This window comes from Mercenaria mercenaria, chromosome 10 (genome assembly GCF_021730395.1).
Source record: "Mercenaria mercenaria strain notata chromosome 10, MADL_Memer_1, whole genome shotgun sequence".
NCBI classification, from domain to species: domain Eukaryota; kingdom Metazoa; phylum Mollusca; class Bivalvia; order Venerida; family Veneridae; genus Mercenaria; species Mercenaria mercenaria.
The window spans coordinates 44983123-45006585 of NC_069370.1; the positions used below are offsets into that span (position 1 = coordinate 44983123).

The window sequence follows — 23463 nt, forward strand, 5'->3', positions numbered from 1 at the left end:
TGTGGGGATGGGGGATTTGGCAAAGAGAAAACAACGCATTGAAAATTGAATTAATTGTTTTCCATATCATTATAGCAATAGTTTAGTTAACTAACAAAATGAATTAATTAACATGCAAGTATTAAAAAAGCTATCGCAAAGTTAAGGATGTACGAGCGTTTTTTTTTCCAGGATATCCGCCATTTTGAAAAATATTTCTTCGAATATTGCTTTCTAACAAAAGTTTTGCCAAAAATTAATGCTAAATAATTAAAATGTGGCTAATAATGTACCATTTAACCAAATACATTATGCTTTTTGCGGAAAAAAAATTTCACCCTTATTTTTGGCTGGCATTTGCCTAAAATTGATAAAAGATTTACAATGGGGTAGGGGTAGGTAATTTCAAATATATATTAAAGTAGATCAGGTTTGGTTTTGATATTTTTTCTGACTGATACATATAATGTTAAGCTATAAATAAAATAAAAGTTTTCAAGGAGGCACTTTATATTATCTAGAAAATATAAATTAAAACAAAAAGAACAAAAAATATCAAAATTCACCACTTTTTAACAGTTTTTTCTTAATAAATCTCTTAGATGCACGGTGGCCCCAATTTTTTTCTTTCCATTTTGAAGCATTTCTGTGTGTCATTAATGCTGCAAAATATTTTGAAAATCTTAACGTCAGAATTTTTTTTGTAGATCTAAATACGTTTCTTCCATTGAAAATAAAGTGGGTGGGGTAATTATGTCAACATGTAAAAATTAAAGAGATCTGTTAGTGACATTTATGCTTATATAATACTGATATCATCATATATTCATATTAACCTGTAAGACCTGAAATCCCTATAAGATTCAGTAGGATATTATATGTTTTATAAAGTACCAACATTTTTTCAACTTTACAAAATTTCAGAAATGCGTAAACAGTGGGTGAAGAAAATACCCTATAAAATTAAAACGAGTTCGGTGACCTATGTTTTTTCTGCTCTTGTTTGTCTTAGAAACTAATAATCTTCTAGCTCACAGGATATGAAAAAAATTCTTAACGTTAGAAAAAATTCGCTCGTATACCTTAAATGTTAGCATATGACATATTTTCCTAGAGTCGGTAATTCTAAACTACAGTACAGTCTTCAGCAACAAAAATAAAAATCATAATGGATGGTACCATGAAAAAATACCAAGAGCTATGAAACAGGTGGAGAAATTATACCTGCTCGTCCTTTCGTCTTACTGTCGGCTTCTGAAAAAGACAGTAGAAAATATATGTGCCTAAGAAATTGCCGTATGTTGTTATCATGGCAACTAAGAAAACTGAAGTATATATCAGTCTATCTGAATAAGATTAAATCGCTTAGTTCTTATTTAAAAAGGAGTTAGTGTCACAGTGGTTAAAAGATTAGACTACAAAGCCAGCGGCTCGAATTCAATACCAGATTGCGGAAAATATCCATATCAGTGTTCAGTTCTAAAATCTTAAATCAGCAGTATCGGACAAGACTGTCTTTAATCGATCAACACCCTTCTTATCCGGATAATACGAAATGCTGTGATAATTCCAAAATGCTACAAAATGGCTGCGGCTTGATAAGAGATTTTAACCACCAGATATTGCAAAAAGAACGAATGGTGATCTGTTTCAATGGAACTCAAACTATTTTACTGTAATTTTGTGAATACAATACACAATATATTAAATAATTTACGAAAATAATGTAAGTTTAGTTTGAAAATTCATAAAAAAGAATTTAGAGTGTTTTTCATGCTTGTAATTTACTGTATATACGGCTCTACCATTTCACTATCTGACATAGTTTCAAGTAAGTTGTTTACTTCTGCCGTTTTTATGTCAAAACGATTTATATTGATCCTTGAGTGAAAAATGGATAATAACCGAAAATAACCATGGATAATACCCTACATGCGTTGTATCTGAAAGTTGATAATAGACGACATTGATTTTTTTCATTGACATTCCATTACAGATTGACCAGTTTTGTGTGTGTGAACATGTTTTGGTAAATCACTTTGTAACGACATGATGATATGAAACTTTTAACATTTTCTTATACTGGTAACAGGCACAGCGTACAATTTGCTCCTTCCTGGTATCAAGTACACATATGTATAAGTATTATTTTCCCCCGCTGTCCCATTTGACCCCACGCTTTCCATATTCCATATAAAGTACATAGATATATGACAAAAAAAAACAACAAAGGTTGGCGAAAAACTTCAACCTTAAACCTAACCTAAGTATAACTTCTTGGTGACCTTGACCTTGGGTATAATGGGTTCAGCCCCTATATATACTTGTTGTATACTGGACAATTTTTATGTGAAGTTATAGTAAGATATAAGCAATATTAATAAAGATATTACAGAAAAACGAAGGTTGCCGAAAAACTTAAACCTTAAAAAAAATCTAAGTATATCAGCTTGGTGAACCTGACCTTAGGTATAATGGGCTCAGCCCCTAAACTTAAATTGCTTGTATACTGGACAATGTATATGTGAAGTTACAATAAGATATAAGCAATCGTAACAAAGATATGACAGAAAAACAAAAGCTGCCGAAAAACTTTAACAAAAAAGGGCCACGCCAACACTGACGCCTACGCCGGGGTGAGTAGAAGAGCCCCATATTCTCCAAATAGTGATGCTAATAAGAGCTGTCACAGGAGACCGCGCTCTCGACTATTTCGATGCTGGATAGTGAAACGAAGCACATTTGACGAAGCTGGAGCTGTGTTTAATGACTCCAATGTGGATGAAAAATTAGATAGTATCTTGAGTCTGTGTCAAAAGTATTAAGTATCAAACAAGTATAATTCTTAGCAAAAAGGGTGCATAATCCATTAAATATTGATGCAAGCATGATGCACATTGTGTCTTGTTGAATCACTTCCATCTTGAAATAACTGAGATATAATGAAAATGCATCAAAATTAAACTTTAATTCTAATCAAAAGGGGCATAATTCATGCAAAAATGGTGACAGAGTTATTGACCTTGTGTCATATGATGTGGGTGATAAGGTGGAACAACTATTTTAAGTTTGAATCAAATCCATTCAGAAATAACTAATTTGGAGTGGAAGTGCATCAAAACTTTAATCTGAAATTATTAGTAAAAAGGGGGGATAATTCACAACATGATAGTGCATGAGTTATGGCCCTTGTGTCATATGATGTAAGTGATGATGTTGAAAAACTATTTCAAGTTTGAATCAAATCCATCTAGTAATAACTGAGATAAAGTGAAAGTGCACCAAAACTTTAACCTGAAATTCTAAGTAAAAAATGCGGTATAATTCATGAAATATTGGTGCCAGAGTTATGACCCTTGTGCCATATGATGAGGGTGATGATGAGGAACAACTATTTTAAGTTTGAAGCAAGTCCATCTAATAATAAAAAAGTTAAATAGAAAGTGCATCAAAACTTTAACCAAAGTGCGGACGCGGAAGGACGCCGACGCCTACGACAGGTCGAATAGGATAGCTCTCCATACTTCGTATAGTCGAGCTAAAAACTGAAACAAACCAAAACAGTTAAATTCTGGTGCAAGTGCGACGAATATTAAAGATATAGACATTTACCCGTTTGAGAAAATGTTTCAGGAACGTCTGGTACTGACTATGTGTATAATACATTGCAATGAGCATGCTGCAGCAATAAGTTACCATATTTCATGCGTATACTTCTTCAAAATACAACATTCTACCCTAAGAACAGCATATGCAAAATTTCAAAATACAATGTTGGCTATTATCCATACAACATTTCGGGCTTTATCTTCGAAATTTCTATGAACACTTTGGTTAGTATCCATCGACTAATACATATGCTTATATATTTGTCAATTTGGGTTATTAGTCCCCTACTGGTTGAAAACCAGTTCAGGGACTATAGGAAAGCGCTTTTCCATCCATCCGTCATTCTGTCATTCCGTCCGTCCTTCCGTCTGTTCGCAATTTCGTGTCCGGTCCATAACTCTGTCATCCATGAAGGGATTTTAATATTACTTGGCACAAATGTTTCACATGATGAGACAATGTGTCCTGCGCAAAACCCAGACCCCTAACTGAAAGGTCAAGGTCACAATTTGAGGTCGAATGTCAACAGAGCATTTTTCCTGTCCGGTCCATAACTCTGTCATCCATGAAGGGATTCTAATATAACTTGGCACAAATGTACCTAATAATAAGACGATGTGTCATGCATAACTTTCAGACCCCTAGCTGAAAGGTCAAGGTCACACTTGGCAGTCAAATCTTAACATGGCATGAACAGGGTCATTTCGTGTCCGGTCCATAACTCTGCCATCCATGAAGGTATTTTAATATTACTTGGCACAAATGTTCCCCATGATGAGATGACGTGTCATGTTAAAACCCTGACCCCTAGCTCAAAGGTCAAGGTCACAATTGGAGGTCAAAGGTCAATAGGTTTTTTTTCCTGTCCGGTCCAGAACTCTGACATCCATTAAGGGATTCTAATATTACTTTGCATAAATGTTCCCCATGATGAGACGACGTGTCATGCGCAACACCCAGAACCCTAGCTGAAAGGTCAAGGTCACACTTGGAGAGCAAAGGTTAATGGGACATATTTCCTGTCCGGTGTATAACTTTGTCATGCAAAACAAGATTTTAATATTATTTGGCACAAATGTTCGCCACTATGAGAGGGAGTTTCGTGCACAAGAACCTGGTCCCTAGGTCAAAGGTCAAGGTCACACACAGATGCCAAAGGTCAGATATAAGAATGACTTTGTCTGGAATAATTCTTCTTCATGCATGGAGGGATTTTGATGTAACTTGGCATAAATGTTCACTATCATGAGTCAGATTGTTGCGCGCAAAAACCAGGTCCCTAGGTCTAAGGTCAATGTCACACTTAGAGGTCAAATGCCAAATTCAAGAATGACGTTGTCTGGAGCATTTCTTCTTTATGCATGGAGGGATTTTGATGGCACAAATGTTTACCACCATGCGGCACTCTTGTTTTTTTATAATTATTTCCCTTTGTTGTTACTATAAATAGTTTATATTGTAACTTACTTATTACAGACCGTAGGGAAAAATCGAGACCAGTTTTCTGTGGTACAACGTGCATGTTACATCCAATTTTTAGGTGTATTTTGACCTATCTCTACCTGGTCAAGAGTTTTGTTTGGACTTAATGGATTTATTTATAGTACAATATTGTTTATACATCATTGACAGATATCAGTTCATTATGCTATACTGCAGTAGAGAAAATTAGGTGCCTTCCAGTAGGGGACTTTGTATTGCATGACAATACTTCATTTACTTGTTTGATCTAAAACAAAAACTTCAGAATATGTTCATATCATTGTTTATAGAATAACTGAAAAATACAAAATAATATTCATTACCGAAAGTCCATTAAATGAGGTTGACAACGTTTTGAAAACTCGTTCTTAAAAGCAAATGTAAACATTGTTTAAGGCTTTCCAAAGTGAACATTATGTCCCATATGCAAATTGTTCAGTGCAAATGGTACAGCTTCTTAACCATGTTGAATCAGTTATAACACTTTAAACGATCAGAATGAGTAATTAGAAAATTGAAAAAACAATGTCCTTACCAAGTTTGACAGTTCATCCAGTCTGTAGCATTTTGGAATTATCACAGCATTTCATATTATCCGGATAACAAGGGTGATCAAGCTAAACAAGAAATCTTGAAAGTTTACATATTACAGTCCCTGGCTCGCGGATTTTTCAAAGTCCGCGCTTCCCGCGATTCGACCCTAGCGCGGACACTTTTATGAGCCGCGGGGATGCGCGTTTTTTCCTGCATCCCCGTAATATATTTTACAGCATCCATCGCGACCAAAAGCAATAAATCGATTGCGGTATATTGCGAAGACAAATCGCAGCGTGTCGCGGTGAAGTGCCGGTGGTTCGCGGTGAATTGCGGTGGATCGCCGCGATTTACAGGTAAGGGAATGACGTTATAAATGACAATATACAGTGTAGAATGCATACAATCTGACAGGAAATTTAAGGTATCCGATCCATAAATGGCTTAAATTATATGCCTGGTAACGTTATCCTTTTTGGCTGTTTTATGAAAGTTTACCATTTGGCAGTTTGAAAAATGCAAATATTAAGGAGCATAACTCAACTGGGGAGATAACTCTTACAATTCTTTCCTTTACATGAAAATGTGACATAAATAAACTAAAAATAGCCAAAGTTTATATTTCAAAATTTTATTTTGCTAATATTTCAAGTGATTTCCATTCCAAATAGTTATATGATCTACAAAACACTATATTATTGAAAAATAATACAAACATTTGAATTTTAATCGAAGTTATCTGCAGATAAATGACAAAAATCTAAATCTTGTCTCGTAAAATTTATACATAAATCACTGAAACCATTATGAATCCAGATTATTTGAAGAAGAGTTACAGACCTTTCTACATTCTTTACTTTCCTGAAACTTTTCAAAAATTAAGATAGCTGTATATATAGATGAAATAAATATTAAAAAGTATAGGTCACCATGCATTTTAAAATTTTACGAGACGGACTATATCAAGGTAACCAATATCAAAAATGTCTAATAAAGCTGAAGTTAGCACCAAAATTAATCTAATATGTTGCATATTTTTGGCTGTTTTTCTATTTAAACATTTAAGTAATACAACTGCTTACTTCAACAGACAAAACAACATCTTATCAGATGTTTGATGCAATACATAGTATTAATATACCTTTTTTAAATATAAAATGCAATAACTTTAGCTGTCAACTTCGCTTTACGAATAACTAAATATTTGCAGGTACATAAAACAACATAACATATTGTTGAAAACAGTATGTTCCATCAGTTACATGTTTCAAGATTATAAATATGATAGTATAAAATATTTGCAAGTAAAAGCCATTAGAAAAACAACATGCAATTCTGTATTTTAGAGAAAAAAACACTATATAAATAGACTTACCCCACCCACCAGCAAAAATAATGCAAAATCAAAAGGAATTGAATATAAATTTGTTACTTCAAAATTTTGTGATTCATTACAAATTATGACTTGAAAGTAGTGTAGTTTACAATAAATGTTACAAATGAAATGACCTTAGTTCTATTACAGCTGTTTTCAATGAAAACTTATCAATCCAAACTGGAGAAAATTGGCCCAAAATAAGTATATTTCTCCTTTTTGTTTTTCAGACCTCAGTAAAAAGATTATAGCATTTACATTACTGACATTTTCTTTATTTACCCATACTGCTTTCAAATGTCAGAATCTAAAGTTATCAAAAACCATGCTATCATAATACTTAAGCAACCTCTTTCAGTCAAAATTACCCCAGACATTCATTAAAATATGTCAAAATTGGTATGAACCACAGAAACGCCTGCGGGTGCCTACCCTTGCCTGTAATTGATTGACGTTTAACAATATGCAACAGAATGTGTTATAAATGGTTCTTGACCTTCTTACCCACTTACTGATAGTAAAGAAATGTACAAAGTTTTAAAGCAAATAGATCTTGTAGTATTCACAAACAACAGCTGTCTGTTGACAGCGCACTTGACTATTCGAAGAACTGATGGAAGTATGGGGTCAAAATATTACCAGAGATTTGCAGACAAAAGATGAAAAATAAATTAGACAAACAATGTACCTGTTTTTGTGGATTTGGATAAGTCTTGCAATATATGGCAATATGTGATCATGATGGTAAGCAAGACTGTTCAATGTTTCAAAGCCATATATCAAACAGTTTAGACAAAATATGGAATCGCATGCGAAACTTAACAAATTTCTTTCTCACAAAAGGGCCATAACTGAGCTAAAGTCCTTGTCCTAGTTACCGTATGTAGTCTTGCCTACATATGTATATTATGATGGTAAACAAGTGGTAAAAGTTTCAAAGCCATTTGACAAACAGGTTAGGCAAAATATAGACTGGTATGAAAAATTTAACTGATTTTCAAGTCCAAAAAGGGTCATAATTCTGGCAGAATAGTTGACAGAGTTATGTACTCTTGTCTGCAAATGGAGATCATGATGATAAGCAAGTGCTCAAAGTTTCAAAGCCACATGTCAAACAATTTTGACACAAAGTTGACTTGTACGAAAACTTCACCATTTCCAAGTCCAAAAAAGGCCATAATTCAGCCAAAATAGTTGACAGAGTTATGTTCTCTTGCCTACAGATGGAAATTATGATGATAAGCAAGTGTCCAAAGTTTCAAAGCCACATGTCATAAGTTTTGACAAAACATGGACTTGTACAAAAACTGAACCAATTTTCAAGTCCAAAAAGACCATAAATCAGCCAAAATACTTGACAGAGTTATGTACTCTTGCCAGGCCTACAGATAAAATAAACAAGTGGTATAAACGTTCCAAAGCCACATATCAAACAGTCTGCACAATATATGAACTGGTATGAAAACTTAACCAAGATTTGTAAGTTAAAAGGGACCATAATTCAGCCAAAATCCTTGATGGAGTTAAGTATTCTTGCCTAAAACTTGACACGGTGATGGTACACAAGTGTTGAAAGTTTTAAAGCATTACCTCAAAAAGTTTTGTCAATATGTGAAATGGTACGAAAAAATTAACCAAGGTGTGACGCCGACGCTGACGCCGTGATGAGTAGGATAGCTCTACCTATTCTTCAAACAGTCGAGCTAAACAAAAAATTGACCAAGAAATACAAATTTAAAAAGCCCATATTCTGACAGAATACAAGCAATAGTTATGGTTCATGACCTATTTAGTCAACTAATGATGATAAACAAGCATATAAAGTTTCAAGCTATAGCTCTTAAAGTATGAAACATTTAATTTAACCAAATATTTAACCAAGAAATTCCAATTTTCTAGGTACACAAGGGGTCATAATTCTGCCAAAAAGTGACAGAAGTGGGAATTATGACTCTTGGCTATCTAATGATGATAAACAGGTGAACTAAGTTTCAAAGCTATATTTCTTATAGTTTCGAAGAAAAGAGGAACATAAGCAAAAATGTTAACCAAGACCAAAGCTGACAAAGATCAACAAATGATGACAATACCTTGTAGATTTAAAAATGAATCAGATTTACTAAAAAGAATTCAAAACTATCTTTTTAATTATACTATTAAACTAGGTACAATGTAAATTCTGAAATCTCCTGGACTTTCAACTGAATTCTCCTGTACAGATGCCCTGGAAGTTTGGCATGTAAGCATTGTTATGATACATTTGTGTCTGAGTCTTTTTTGCCCTATGTTTGCAGTAAATCATCCAAAGTCTACTAACAGTTAGTTTGAAGCATTCAGAACTTGCTATTTGCTTCATAAGTCTTTTCATTTTTCAAATTTAATGTCTCAATCTCCACTTGCATATATTTCCTAAGGTCTTCTTTCATGTCATGGTTCCAGCTCAAGTATTATTTCAACAGAACAGAAATGCCCGAATGTCATGGTTCCTACATATCTGAGGTACTGTGGTAATGGCAGCTCACTGAAATGAGACAAATTATCAACATTAAGATCAAGTAGGAATATTATAAAATTGAGTTAATTTTAAATACTAAAAGCAGGAATGATGTCACATTGTATGACTTATGCCCCTTCAGAATGCTTATAAAATGAATTAAAAAAGTTCAAAAGGGCATAACTCTGAATTTAATGAAAACTGAAAGTTATGAACTGATATAGCTGTAATAATGTTAAGTCCCAAAAAGGGACTTAACTAAAAATAGGGTCAGACAATAAGCACATGTCCACTTCATACTGATGATGTATTCCAAGTTTCATTTGAATTACATGAAATATGTAGTAGAAGCAGAGGACACAATGTACAGATGTGATATAATAAAAAGGGGCATAACTCAAAAAATAATAATCTGACATTATGCTTATGTTTGCTTCATGATATATACCAATTTTCATTTGAATATGGAAGCTGTTGTACAGATCTATGTAATACTGTCAAGTCAAATGGGGAATAATTAAAAAATAATTATCTGTTCTGATAATATGCTAATGTTCATTTCATGTTGATGAAGTATACATGATTCATTTTAATTGGATGGAAATGGTACATCAGAATGTACACCAGAATGTGGGACTGATGGGCAGACAGTTCAAACAGTGTTGACACTATATACCTCATTGACCAATGACAATGGGGTGTACATAAATAAAAGTGACCTCATCAAGATGTATGACATGCAATGAAGGATCACGCCATGTCTGAACATGTTTTTTTAACAACAATACACTAAATTGTTGGGTGAGACAGAAGTTTTAATCACATTTTCAACAATACACAGCTTGAAGGTATATGACTTACATGTATATATTAGCTGGACATGTGCAAAATGATAACAGCACATTTTATGTGAAAGAAAACTTCCTCATATACATGATCATAAAATGAAGACTGAAGTCATATATGTCTTTGGCATATCACACCACAAATAACAAAATGAGCCGCGCTATGAGAAAACCAACTATGAACATGGTGTGGGTTTGCGACCAGCATGGATCTAGACCAGCCTGCGCATCCGCGCAGTCTGGTCAGGATCCGTGCTGTTCGCTAACAGTTTCTCTATTTGCAATAGGCTTTGAAAGCAAACAGGCAGGCTGGTCTGGATCCATGCTGGTCGCAAACCCACTATGTTGGTTTTCTGATGGCGCGGCTCAAATATAAATCACTATGAATTAAAGTCACAACTCCGTCTCTTCACAATTTATCTAAAGTTAATTTTAAACTTAGCAAATTTCTCTCTTCTGTATGAACCTAATAAAGGCAAAATGAGAAATAAAAGCTACCTTTTTACGCCTTTCTTCAAGTTTCTGGAACAGTAGCTGAATGGCTGCAGATTACTGACAGTTTGCTTTCAGAGAAAATAGCATCAACACAGACCATTGCTGCAAAAAAAAATTCGGAATGTTTTTAAAATATGTACATTATATAGACATAGTTCGTTATACATATGACAGGACAATTGTCATCTTACATCCAGGGTGTAAGACAAGAGTTTTCCAGCACTAAAGAAAACATCAGAGACTCGCGTAACACAATCCAAAGTTTTTTGTGCGAGTTGGTTGGTAGGGATTTTTTTTTGTATATAATCATATAGGGAAAAACATTTCATCCGAATGTCCAGGAAAAAAAGTTGGGTAACAGCGATTTTCACAGGTAGGTCATGTTACCACAAACAAATGATTTTTAATAATAGCCTTATATACATTTTATTTCAGTCATAAATGTAGCAAGCTGTTCAATGGATTTACTAGGATATGTTTGCAGATGTTAAACACTAAATGTGTTTATCGTATATTATAATGGTTGGCAGTATGCCTTACTCTGTTCTAGGTCCGGTAAAGGGATGATGATGCCTAACCTATCATTTCTTTAAAATGTATAATAAGAATCATCAAGGTTGTAACAGTAGCACAAAAAATATGAAAGTCAATGCAAGTGTTATACATGTTATACTAGAGAATATACCAAGACTGTATGTAATTCACACTTCTGTGTCAAAACTGAAACGAACTTAACAAATCCTCGGGTCAAGAAAACTTGTTCAGATATAAATTATTATAAATTTATTGACATCATAAATTTTCATTGAGTAGCGAAAACATATTACAGAAGCATTCCATCTTTTTCAAAACATAACAAACATTAATATAAACGCAGACATATCATAGCATAGATAAGATGTACCTCAATCTATCAAATTAAACCAATAACAAACCTTTTGAGGTCTAAAATAACTCTTTTCGCAAATACAACTTATTTATTTAACATTGATGCTTACAAATGGCGCACAGATGCCAAAGGGCTATAACCAATGCAGTAACAGCTTTGTACATATAACATCTAGCTTGTATTAATTTTCAATATCAATACATAAACAGTACTTGTAACAGTCCCAGCTAGTAGTTTAAATTACATTCAAATTTGAAGAATTATCAATTGTAACTATATTCAACACAATTCATATATTTTATCAAATCCTATTTTAAGATCTTTTTTCATCAAAATAACATGCTTACTACTTCGTGCTGCAGTGCATCTGAAATTTTTGGTTTGGCCTTTGGGGAAAGGAAGTGGCTAGGGATCCGGTAAACGGACCTCAAGACCTGGAGTCTAAAGGTCCAGTATTCAATATACATGTACTATTTAATGCTGTATTATCAGTGTCAGGGCCGTTTCCTGTATAAATCTACCTGTGTTAAAAGGAAGCAGTTCCAAAGCAAAAAAGCATGTTTTCCCCCAATTTGTCCCAATTAGTATGAATACTGAGAACTGTTTATAAGGAGAATATATTTATCTGATAAATGCCTCCGATTATGTACAGCGTACAAATTCCTATTTATAATTTATCGAACTTGCGATCCATTCTTTCAAGGACTAAAGAATTATAAATACTTCTGTTTCCTGTCACTTACAAAGCATTTAAAATGACAAGTAAAATACGAGAGCAAACTTCTGAAATCCTTTGTAAATACCATTCTCAGCATCCGTATTGATTACCGGACCTCTAGATTCCAGGTCTAGAAGTCCGGTTACCGGACCCCTAGCAACTGCCTTTGGGAACATTGCCTGTTTTGTGGTACTGTACCATTTGACATGCACTTCGATTATATACCTGTAGAAATGTTTATGAATTTATAAATAATCTCATAAAAATTTCTTCCATTGACTTTTTACAAGCAAATAATAAAACACCTACCTAAATCAAGCGTTTTGTGGACAATCGTTGTTTTCGATGCCTACTTTTTCTATATCATCTGATCATTGTACATGTCGAAATGACGTCAACCCGGATGTTTTGGGCTATTCACAGCATATTCAGAGCCGACAGGTCTTGTTAGCACAATAAATGATAATTTTTTGGCGCCCATATGATCACTCGATAGACTGTTAATTCTAATGTGAAACGTTTATCATTGTTTATTTTTTTAAATCGGCATTCGCAATGTTTTTTCATGGGCGCCGCCATTGCATCTCGTTGTAAGAGAGTAGACGAGAACTCCGTAATTTTTTGATAACAGAAAACTATTGGTAAAAATTCTTTATGTATTTGTCTTTTTATTAATGGTTTTATTAAATGATATTCAAAAATGTAAAAAATAAAATAAAACTAAGTTCCTGAATGAAAATTCCGGAAAATACCGACATCGTCCGATAACTGCCGAAGTGATATGCGCTATTTATGGATCGGATACCTTAACATGAATTATTTAGAGGAAAAAATCAAAAAAGTAAATGGTTTTTCATTATCTTTAATAATAATAATTTTAAACATATCTTGCTTAGATTATTTCAGTTATACGTATTTTCATAATATAAAAATTTTCTGCTAACAAGATCTGATAACAATTATCTTTATATAACGAATGCATTATTTGTGTTACTATTTATAATATTATGTTAAGTTTGTTTTTCAATGTGACCGTGTTATGTAAACGATATGTGGCGGGGTCAACACCTGGTTATTTACTGTTCGTTTATAATTGTTTACTAACCGTGTATTATGGTAATTTCATGGTATATTACGGTAGATGTAGGTAGTTAAATAGTTTTGGGTAAAAGAAGTAGCGCGTGAAATCAGTCAAGTAGAACAATATCATGCGAATCGTTCACTTTCCACGCAGAGTTGATAGCTTGAGCAGCAGCTTAGAGTATTTTAGTTTTTATTGAAATTACTAATGATAGAAGGCACATTCCAGTATGTAGTAAAAGATACAGGTTTGTAGATATTGTTTTGAAATAGTAGTTAGCTTGATGTTTATCGTTTTAGTGGTGTATTTCGGTTTGAAGTCTTGGTGAAGTTTTGACGCCATTTGCAATTCGCTCAGCGGTTGTTAGAATGAGTACTTTTATGCACATGTTCTATAACATTTTAATGTTCTTGTAGCACAGATGCACAGTAACAGCTCGGAGAGCGATTGTGGGTGTAAGCACAGATGTGAGACAGATATATGCATTGTTGAAGGTCACTGATATCATTACATCACTGTAAGTTGTCTTCCTTACATTTGGTATTTCAGTCTTATTTTTAGGAAATATTGTATGTACTGTTACTACTGTAATATTTCAGAACAGTTATTTATGGCATTGTAACACCAGTTGCAGTTACAAGTATTTGACTGCTCGGAATATGTGTATAAGGTTATTTAGAGTGAGTTAGGTATGTCAGATGAACCTATATAGTAATCACTAATTTACCAGTGTTTTATTATTATTTTTATCATTTATAATTCTGAGTATATTGTGGTAATATTATTTATATAGATGTATTTATATGTTTTTGTGATATAGGACCAAGACTACAATACTACGATAGAATCAATACAGATATAAAACTGAACCGGAGTTGTTGTCTATTACATCACTCAAGAGGTCACATTTTGGAGCCCCCAACAACAGGGATTGACGACGCCCTTGGTACTACCAATTTACTACTGGATAGAGGATCTCGTAGATGTTGCATTAGCGATAAACATTTTGGAAAATCTGCTCACTTTAGTGCTGACGACAAACGGTATAAGGCAATTTAAACAGTGTATAGTAAGTGTTCATGAATTAGACAGTAACTTTAAAGATTTTATGTCGGGAATCCAGCTTAACGAGGAATTATCAACAGATTAGAGAGGATACAAATGAACTGTAGAGTGTTTATAAGACATTGTCATTAGGAGTGGTGCTAGAATTAATTAGGATAATTTAACCATTTTAAATACATTTTTATTAGATTTTTAATAAAATAATTTTTAGTTTAAATTTGATGATAGATTCAATGTTGTGAAATATGTTATTGTGAAGTAGGTATATACAATTTGAGAATATTTGACTGAATTTTTTACAAGTCGGTGTGTTACAGTAAAACAGGCTGAATTCAGTGAAAAATTTTGGCAGTTATACATAGGTGAGTGTACAGGTGAAAAAGAATTACAAAATTTTTTGCAGCATTACATTGAACACTTTATTTTTGGAGTGTTTAAATATTTAAAGGGTGAAAAAGAGACTTTGTGAGTAAGTTTCAGTTAAAATCACAATGTTCACTTGGTGAAGGTGCTTTGTAATATCTCACTGTAAGTTTGCATGAATTTCACTTAAAATTGCTTATATTTAACTTTGCTAACAGTAATTGTTCTGACAACCGGGAGTGATATTTGGCGTTACAGTTGCTCTAGTGTCTGGTTGGTACATAAGGGTTTCAGTAAGTAATTTAGTTTCAAATTGGTTTAAAGCATATAAGGTAAACAGGAATTAAGTAATTATAGATGTAGGAGTGTAAGTAAATTTTCAAGTAGGATTAAAAAAAAAAAAAAAAAAAAAGTACTAACAAGTTTTCTTTCAGAATACAAAGTTACAGATTGTGTGAGCCCACCAGTTCCATTGAGTTTGATGAAACAGCTATTAACTGATTATCAGAACTGCAGAGGTTACAGATAATCTACTGTGAGTAGATAACCGGTCAAGTGGAAATTAGAAAGTAAATATACATTAAATAGATACAAAATAGATTTGATTTAATTAAGTTATAATTATTCTGAATAGGTAGTACATTTTATATGATTAATTGATAATAATTTATATATAATATGCTAGTGTGTTAAATCTAGAACAGTTTCAGGAATTACAGATAACAAGAGTAGAACATCTACAGTTACCGTTCAGTTACAGTTACCAAGACCAGTTACAGTTAAAGTTACAGTTACCAAGACCAGTTACAGTTAAAGTTACAGTTACCAAGTCCAGTTACAGTTACGAAGAAGTACTACAGCCTATACAGTTACAGATTACAGGTTTATGCATGCTTAGTTTAGATTAGGGTTAGAATATATCTAAGGAATACACTGTGATTCCTTTATTAAAGTTGAGCTATTGTATTCACTCACATACCGATAGGTTGAGCTATTGCATTCACTCAAATGATAAGTTCTGGAAAAGTGAAACAAGCATCAAGTTATATTGGAGGATTTGAATTTCATCACACATAATAATAATAATTTGGAGAAGAATTTCAACATTTGTGTTTAAATATCAGTGCAATTATAACTGGTGAATACCAAGCAAAGGAGACGAGTGAATGTACAGACTTCATCATACTGAATCATTGTGAAGAGAATTGAAAATACTATATTCTATATCAAAAAGTTGGAAATTGCGTAACATTCACCGTGCAACGACATTGGCGTTCCTGGGAGCAGTTGAAGTAGAATTAGTTGAAGTGCAAAGACTGTGAATGAAAAGACTTGTAGCAGAATATAGAGTGATAAATGACACTTTGTAATACAAGCAGTTAGTGACAAAAGACACTTGGTGATTAAGGTACTTAAATACAAGAGATACTTGAAATATAGACACTGAATGATTAGTGATCGTCAGCAATTACGTAAATAAGTCTTGTAACTTGGTTCAGGAGCATTTATCAAGTTAATACAAATAGAACTTGTGAAAACCAAGCGTAAAGATTGAAGCAGTTACTCCGACATACTTGGGACTGTGGAAAGAAGTGTGAATATTTTATAATAGACTGAGCGTCAAATAGACTCTAGCATTAACTCTGCATAAACTTAACTTACTATTCTGTCAAGATGTCGATCGAAGTGACAGAAGAAGAGAAACAACTTATTAAATCAATGAGGGAACTTGGGATCAAACCTAAGGCTGACACAAAGGAGGACTTGGATGATTGGTTGCATAAATACGGCGCATCAGGAGGAATTCCAGTTACCCCAACAGTAACATTGAACACTCAAGTACCAAGAGTGTCTATTTTCTATGGTGATACAGACACTTTAGTTAAAGGTGAAGTTGTTTATGACCAGTGGCGGTACGAAGTATCAACTCTTATGAAGAGCGGCACTTACAAAGCAGATATACTATTACAAGCGGTAAGACGTTCATTACGTGGAGAAGCTGGAAGAATACTAATGAGATTAGGAACTGATGTGACAGTAGAAGAAATATTACAGAAATTTGAAAGTGTTTATGGAATTGTAGAAACAAGAGAAAGCTTGCTGGCAAAATTTTATGCTGCCAAACAGACAGAATCAGAAGACATAACTGCATGGTCGTGTCGACTAGAAGACATTTTGTGTAAAGCGGCTGAGAAAGGTCTAGTTAAAAAACCAGATATGAACAATATGTTGAAATCAATGTTATGGACAGGCATGAAAAAAGATCTTAAAGATATCTGTGGTTACAAGTTCGATAAAATAGATGACTTTGATAAATTAAGAGTAGAGTTACGAAAAATGGAGCAGGAACATCTAGAACAGAAGTGCAAAACAACAAACACTATCAGCAAAGGAGCAACATGTACTGAAGAAAACCAGACAAAGAAGGAATTGGAAGATTTGAAAGGGATGATGGCTACTATGTCAGAAAACATCACTGTTATGAGTCACCAGTTACAACAGCATCAAAGACAGTTACAACAGCATACACCATACAGATATAACAACAGCAGATATAATAGGGGAGGATATAACTATTCATACAGTAGAGGTAGAGGCTACAAAAAAGGATTCTCACAGAAAGACGAGAACCGTAATAACAACCAAACACCAACAAATCAACAAAAAACAGTAACAAGCAACCATGGAAAGCAACAACAGAAACAACAACAAACACCAAGAAGAAATTTAGACAATGTAACATGTTACAGATGCGGTCAGAAAGGTCACTACCAATATCAATGCAATTTAAGAGAAGATTTTTTAAACTGGGAAGGGTCCAGATGAGGAGACACATGCTGGGCCGACAACAAAAACAAGAAGATAAAAATGATGGTCTCAAAAACAATTTAGTCGGACAAAGCAATGAAGCACAAGTAACTGTTAACAACATTTCATCAGATGCATTGATAGATACAGGGTCATGTGTGAGCACAGTGAGTGAAACATTTTACAAACAGAACTTAGCTAATTTAGAAATACAGCCGCTAGATCAGATATTAAAGATTGAATGTGCTAGCGGACAACAGTTACCGTACCTTGGATTTATTGAAGTGGAGTTACAATTTAATGGAATAGACGATTCTACCAAACATCAATGTCTCCTGTTAGTCGTTCCAGAAAGCAGTTACAGCGCCAAAGTTCCTTTATTAATTGGTACAAACATACTAAATGAACTTATTGAACATTGCAAAACAAAACATGGTGATAGATTCTTACAGTCAGCAAAGCTCCATACACCATGGTACTTAGCATTCCGATGCATGACAATTCGAGAAAGAGAGTTGCGAAAAAACAAAGATAGACTAGGAATCGTTAGATCAGCTGAAAGTAAAACAGTGCTAGTTAAACCTAACTCCAGTATCAACATCAAAGGGTATATAGATCAACAACTTGAATACAGTCCAACATGTGCCATGACAGAAGCGTGTGAGTTTTCAGTAATACCATCAGATATCGACATCTCTCCAGTACTCATTAACTATAAGTACAAAGATAACAACATCATAGACATCAATGTTTCAAATGTTACAACTAGGACAGTTGCTATCTCTCCAAAGGCAGTCCTGTGCGAACTACAACCGGTGAAGGTGGACGACAGTATCAAACTTGACACTGACTGGGATACCGACATATTCTCACAAATTACTATTGAAAATTCTAATCTTAGTGAAGCACAAACTAGCAGATTAGAACAGCTCATCAAGAAACACATTGATATCTTTTCTAAAAATGAAGAAGACATCGGTCACTATACAGGAATTAAACATGAGATACACTTGACAGATGAAAGACCATTCAAACAACGTTATAGACGAATCCCACCAGGAATGATAGACGAAGTTCGCCAACATTTAGAACAGCTCCTATCGGCAGGTATAATTCGGAAATCACATTCTCAATATGCTTCCAATGTAGTACTAGTTCGTAAGAAGAATAACAGCCTCAGAATGTGTACAGATTACAGATTATTGAATTCTAGGACGTTGCGTGATCAGTACGCTTTACCTAGGATTGAGGACATTTTAGACACTCTAAAAGGCGCAGGTATTATTCTGTAATGGATATGAAAAGTGGGTATCATCAGTTAGAGGTTTTAGAGCAGCACAAAGAAAGAACAGCTTTTTGCGTGGGACCGCTTGGATTTTATGAATACAATCGGCTACCATTTGGTTTGTGCAATTCACCTGCCACATACCAGAGAGTGATGGAAGAATGTCTGGGTGACCTAAATATGAAAATCTGTGTAATATATTTAGATGACCTGATAATTTTCTCAAATTCATTTGAAGAACATCTTGAAAGAATGGAAATAGTATTCCAGCGTCTTCGAGAATGTAACTTGAAACTTGCTCCACAGAAATGTGTTTTCTTGCAGTCAGAAGTTAAATATGTTGGATATGTTGTATCAGAAAAAGGAGTTTCTACAGATCCAGGCAAAGTAGAAAAAGTTATACATTGGCCAACACCGAAAAATCCAGAGGAAGTTAGACAATTCGTCGGATTTGTGGGATTTTACAGGAAATACATAAAAGACTTTACAAAAATTACCAAACCCTTGTATGAAGTAATGCCAATACAAAACCAGAGAAGTGGAAAGAAAACTAAAGATACAAACAATTTTATTTGGGGTGTTCAACAAGAAGAGGCTTTTCAACGTCTGAAAAAATGTTTAACAACAGCTCCCATACTCGCATATCCAAACTATTCAATGCCTTTTGAACTACATGTAGATGCCTCAGGAGATGGATTAGGAGCAGTACTATACCAAAAACAGAATAACATTTTACGTGTAATCAGTTATGCTAGCAGATCACTAACAAAGTCAGAAAGAAACTATCCCACACACAAATTAGAATTTCTAGCCATGAAGTGGGCTATCACAGAAAAATACCACGATTACTTGTATGGTAACAAGTTCACAGTCATAACAGACAATAACCCATTGACATATGTACTCAGTTCAGCAAAACTCGATGCAACAGGTCATAGATGGTTAGCATCTCTAGGATCGTATGACTTCAACATAGTATACAAGCCTGGCAAACACAATACTGATGCAGATGCTATGTCAAGACTACCAACAGTCAATAAAGATAGTAACAGTGTAGAAATAGCAACAGATGTAATCAAAGCAGTCTGTGGACACATTCAAGAACCACCATTTATAGATGAAACAGCATATTCTCCATCAATCGACATAATGGATGCAGCAGATATACCTGGTACTTTGACTACGCAGACAGATGTACATGAGATACGTAAAGCTCAAAGACACGACAGCATTATATCAATATGGGTCACTGCAATCAGAGATAAAATAAGACCAAAAAGGAAACTGACTGAGAAGAACAAACTTCACACTATTATGTCAAAGAATTATAACCACTTCACACTTAAAAGAGGAGTCCTGTACAGGGAAGTAACTGAAAAAGATGTAAAAAACTTCAGCTTGTTATACCAAATGTTTTCAAAGAAGATGTGTTGAAAGGTTGTCATAACGACTTGGGACATCCAGGAAGGGAAAGAACATTGGCTGTTATTAAAGAACGATTTTGGTGGCCAGGTATGACATCAGACACGGAAGAGTGGATAAAAACATGTGAGAGATGTTTAAAAAGAAAAAGTCCATTAAACCAAAAAGCTCCACTTGTTAACATAAAAAGCACATACCCTCTTGAAATGGTGACCATGGATTTTCTGAAACTTGAACCAAGCAGAGGCGGAATTAGTAACGTTTTGGTAATTACTGACCATTTCACTAAATATGCACAAGCCTTTCCAACCAAAAATCAAACGGCTAAAACAACAGCAGAAACATTTTTCAATAACTTCATTCTACACTATGGATTTCCATCAAAACTGTTAACAGACCAAGGCACAAACTTTGAAAGTCAGCTGATGAAAGAACTTTGTAGCATTTCAGGAATTAAGAAACTAAGAACAACGGTTTATCATCCGATGTGTAATGGAATCACTGAAAAATTCAACAGAAGCCTGATAGATATGATTGGGACATTAGAAAAGGAAGAAAAACAGGATTGGAAACGTTTTGTAGCACCACTAGTATATGCATACAATGCTATTCCTCATTCGAGTACAAGTATCTCACCATTTGAACTCATGTTTGGAAGGAAAGCAGTGCTCCCAGTTGATCTGATATTTCATACAGATTCCAGCAGTACAGAAACTACTCAATCTGAATATATTTGTGACTTACAAAAAAGACTTAGAAAGTCATATGAAGTAGCAGAAAGGATAGCAGACAAATCAAGATTAAAACAAAAACAACAGTTTGATAAGAAAGCCAAAGCTTCAAGTATCAAGGTAGGAGACAAAGTAATGGTAAAAGTACTAGCATTCGATGGCCCACACAAGCTGGCTGACAAATTTGAAGAACAATTTTACGAGGTGGTTAGACAGCCAAATACGGATATACCAGTGTTTGTGGTCAAGTCACCCGATGGAATTGAGAAAACCCTGCACAGAAATCATTTGTTTCAAGTAGATACTAAGATCAGGCATGCCACATTACATAAGGAAATAGACATTGTAAAGAAACAAGATGCAGTATTACCAGCACCAGAGAATATTGTTTCAGTGACAAAACAAACAAATAGTTCTGAAAATGAAACGGAGTTTGATAAAAAAAGTGACGTCACACAAGATGAATCAGAGGAATACATATTAACTATGTTTAAACCAAGTGTGCATGGGGACGCCCACCACACGGTAGAAAGATTCAGTGGAGATACAAGTAGTTCTGAGAATGAGGAAAATGATCATAATAGTAATGATGATGATCAAAGTGAGGAGGAGGGGTCAGAGGATGACTCTGAAGCAGGTGGTAGAAGTGAAAATAGTGCAGATGGTAGTAGTGAAAATGGTGCAGATGGTAGTAGTGAAAACAGTGCAGATGGTAGTAGTGAAAATGGTGCAGATGATAGATTAAATGAGAACGATACTGTTCAACAACCAGCAGGGAATAGACCGCAAGCAGAACCCCCAGATACGGGTCAGATACAAACAAGGAGACCAGAGCGGACCAGGAAATTACCAGCTTGGCTTGAACCATATATAGTTGGGCAGTTGCAAACAAATCCTAGAATAGTCAATAAGCGTGATTACTTTGTCATCTAATTTTGTTTCAGATGATGTTACATAAGAACTAGCTTAGATAGAATAGCATTACACTGTACATAGTTTTACTATGAATTTTTGATATTGAATAATATTTCATGTATGTAATTATTCAGTATAACAGAAGTTGCAGGGTGAAGGAGAATATTAGCATTATGTGATCTAAGTAAAGTCATATCTTTATTTCAGTGTAATTAAGTTAGCTTTGACTTACATTTGCTTCATTTGCAGATTTTTGGTCAGATGCTGAAATCAGACATTGGAATATAGTTCAATGAAATAATAAGAGTTAGTCGTAACATATTTTCTGTAAAGATTATTAGAACTAATTTATGTCATGATGTATTATAGTTTTACATTTTTATTTTTGATTTAAATGTCGGGACGCCATTTCCGAGAAGAGAGGAGTATGTGGCGGGGTCAACACCTGGTTATTTACTGTTCGTTTATAATTGTTTACTAACCGTGTATTATGGTAATTTCATGGTATATTACGGTAGATGTAGGTAGTTAAATAGTTTTGGGTAAAAGAAGTAGCGCGTGAAATCAGTCAAGTAGAACAATATCATGCGAATCGTTCACTTTCCACGCAGAGTTGATAGCTTGAGCAGCAGCTTAGAGTATTTTAGTTTTTATTGAAATTACTAATGATAGAAGGCACATTCCAGTATGTAGTAAAAGATACAGGTTTGTAGATATTGTTTTGAAATAGTAGTTAGCTTGATGTTTATCGTTTTAGTGGTGTATTTCGGTTTGAAGTCTTGGTGAAGTTTTGACGCCATTTGCAATTCGCTCAGCGGTTGTCAGAATGAGTACTTTTATGCACATGTTCTATAACATTTTAATGTTCTTGTAGCACAGATGCACAGTAACAGCTCGGAGAGCGATTGTGGGTGTAAGCACAGATGTGAGACAGATATATGCATTGTTGAAGGTCACTGATATCATTACATCACTGTAAGTTGTCTTCCTTACATTTGGTATTTCAGTCTTATTTTTAGGAAATATTGTATGTACTGTTACTACTGTAATATTTCAGAACAGTTATTTATGGCATTGTAACACCAGTTGCCGTTACAAGTATTTGACTGCTCGGAATATGTGTATAAGGTTATTTAGAGTGAGTTAGGTATGTCAGATGAACCTATATAGTAATCACTAATTTACCAGTGTTTTATTATTATTTTTATCATTTATAATTCTGAGTATATTGTGGTAATATTATTTATATAGATGTATTTATATGTTTTTGTGATATAGGACCAAGACTACAATACTACGATAGAATCAATACAGATATAAAACTGAACCGGAGTTGTTGTCTATTACATCACTCAAGAGGTCACAGATAAATA

General features: G+C 34.2%; 2 long non-coding RNA genes across 2 annotated transcripts; one reads left to right on the forward strand and one right to left on the reverse strand.

The window, feature by feature from the left end:
* Window positions 1-6219: 6219 nt before the first annotated feature.
* On the reverse strand, window positions 6220-13202 carry LOC123541003 (uncharacterized). The gene is made up of 3 exons (XR_006684340.2): window positions 12730-13202; window positions 10817-10915; window positions 6220-9500 (listed from the first exon to the last, which is right to left on the reverse strand). It is a non-coding gene; the product is annotated as an uncharacterized LOC123541003 (long non-coding RNA).
* A 274-nt stretch (window positions 13203-13476) lies between these two features.
* Window positions 13477-23463, forward strand: LOC123547394 (uncharacterized). The gene is made up of 5 exons (XR_008372749.1): window positions 13477-13748; window positions 13918-14018; window positions 14322-14570; window positions 22965-23065; window positions 23369-23463. It is a non-coding gene; the product is annotated as an uncharacterized LOC123547394 (long non-coding RNA).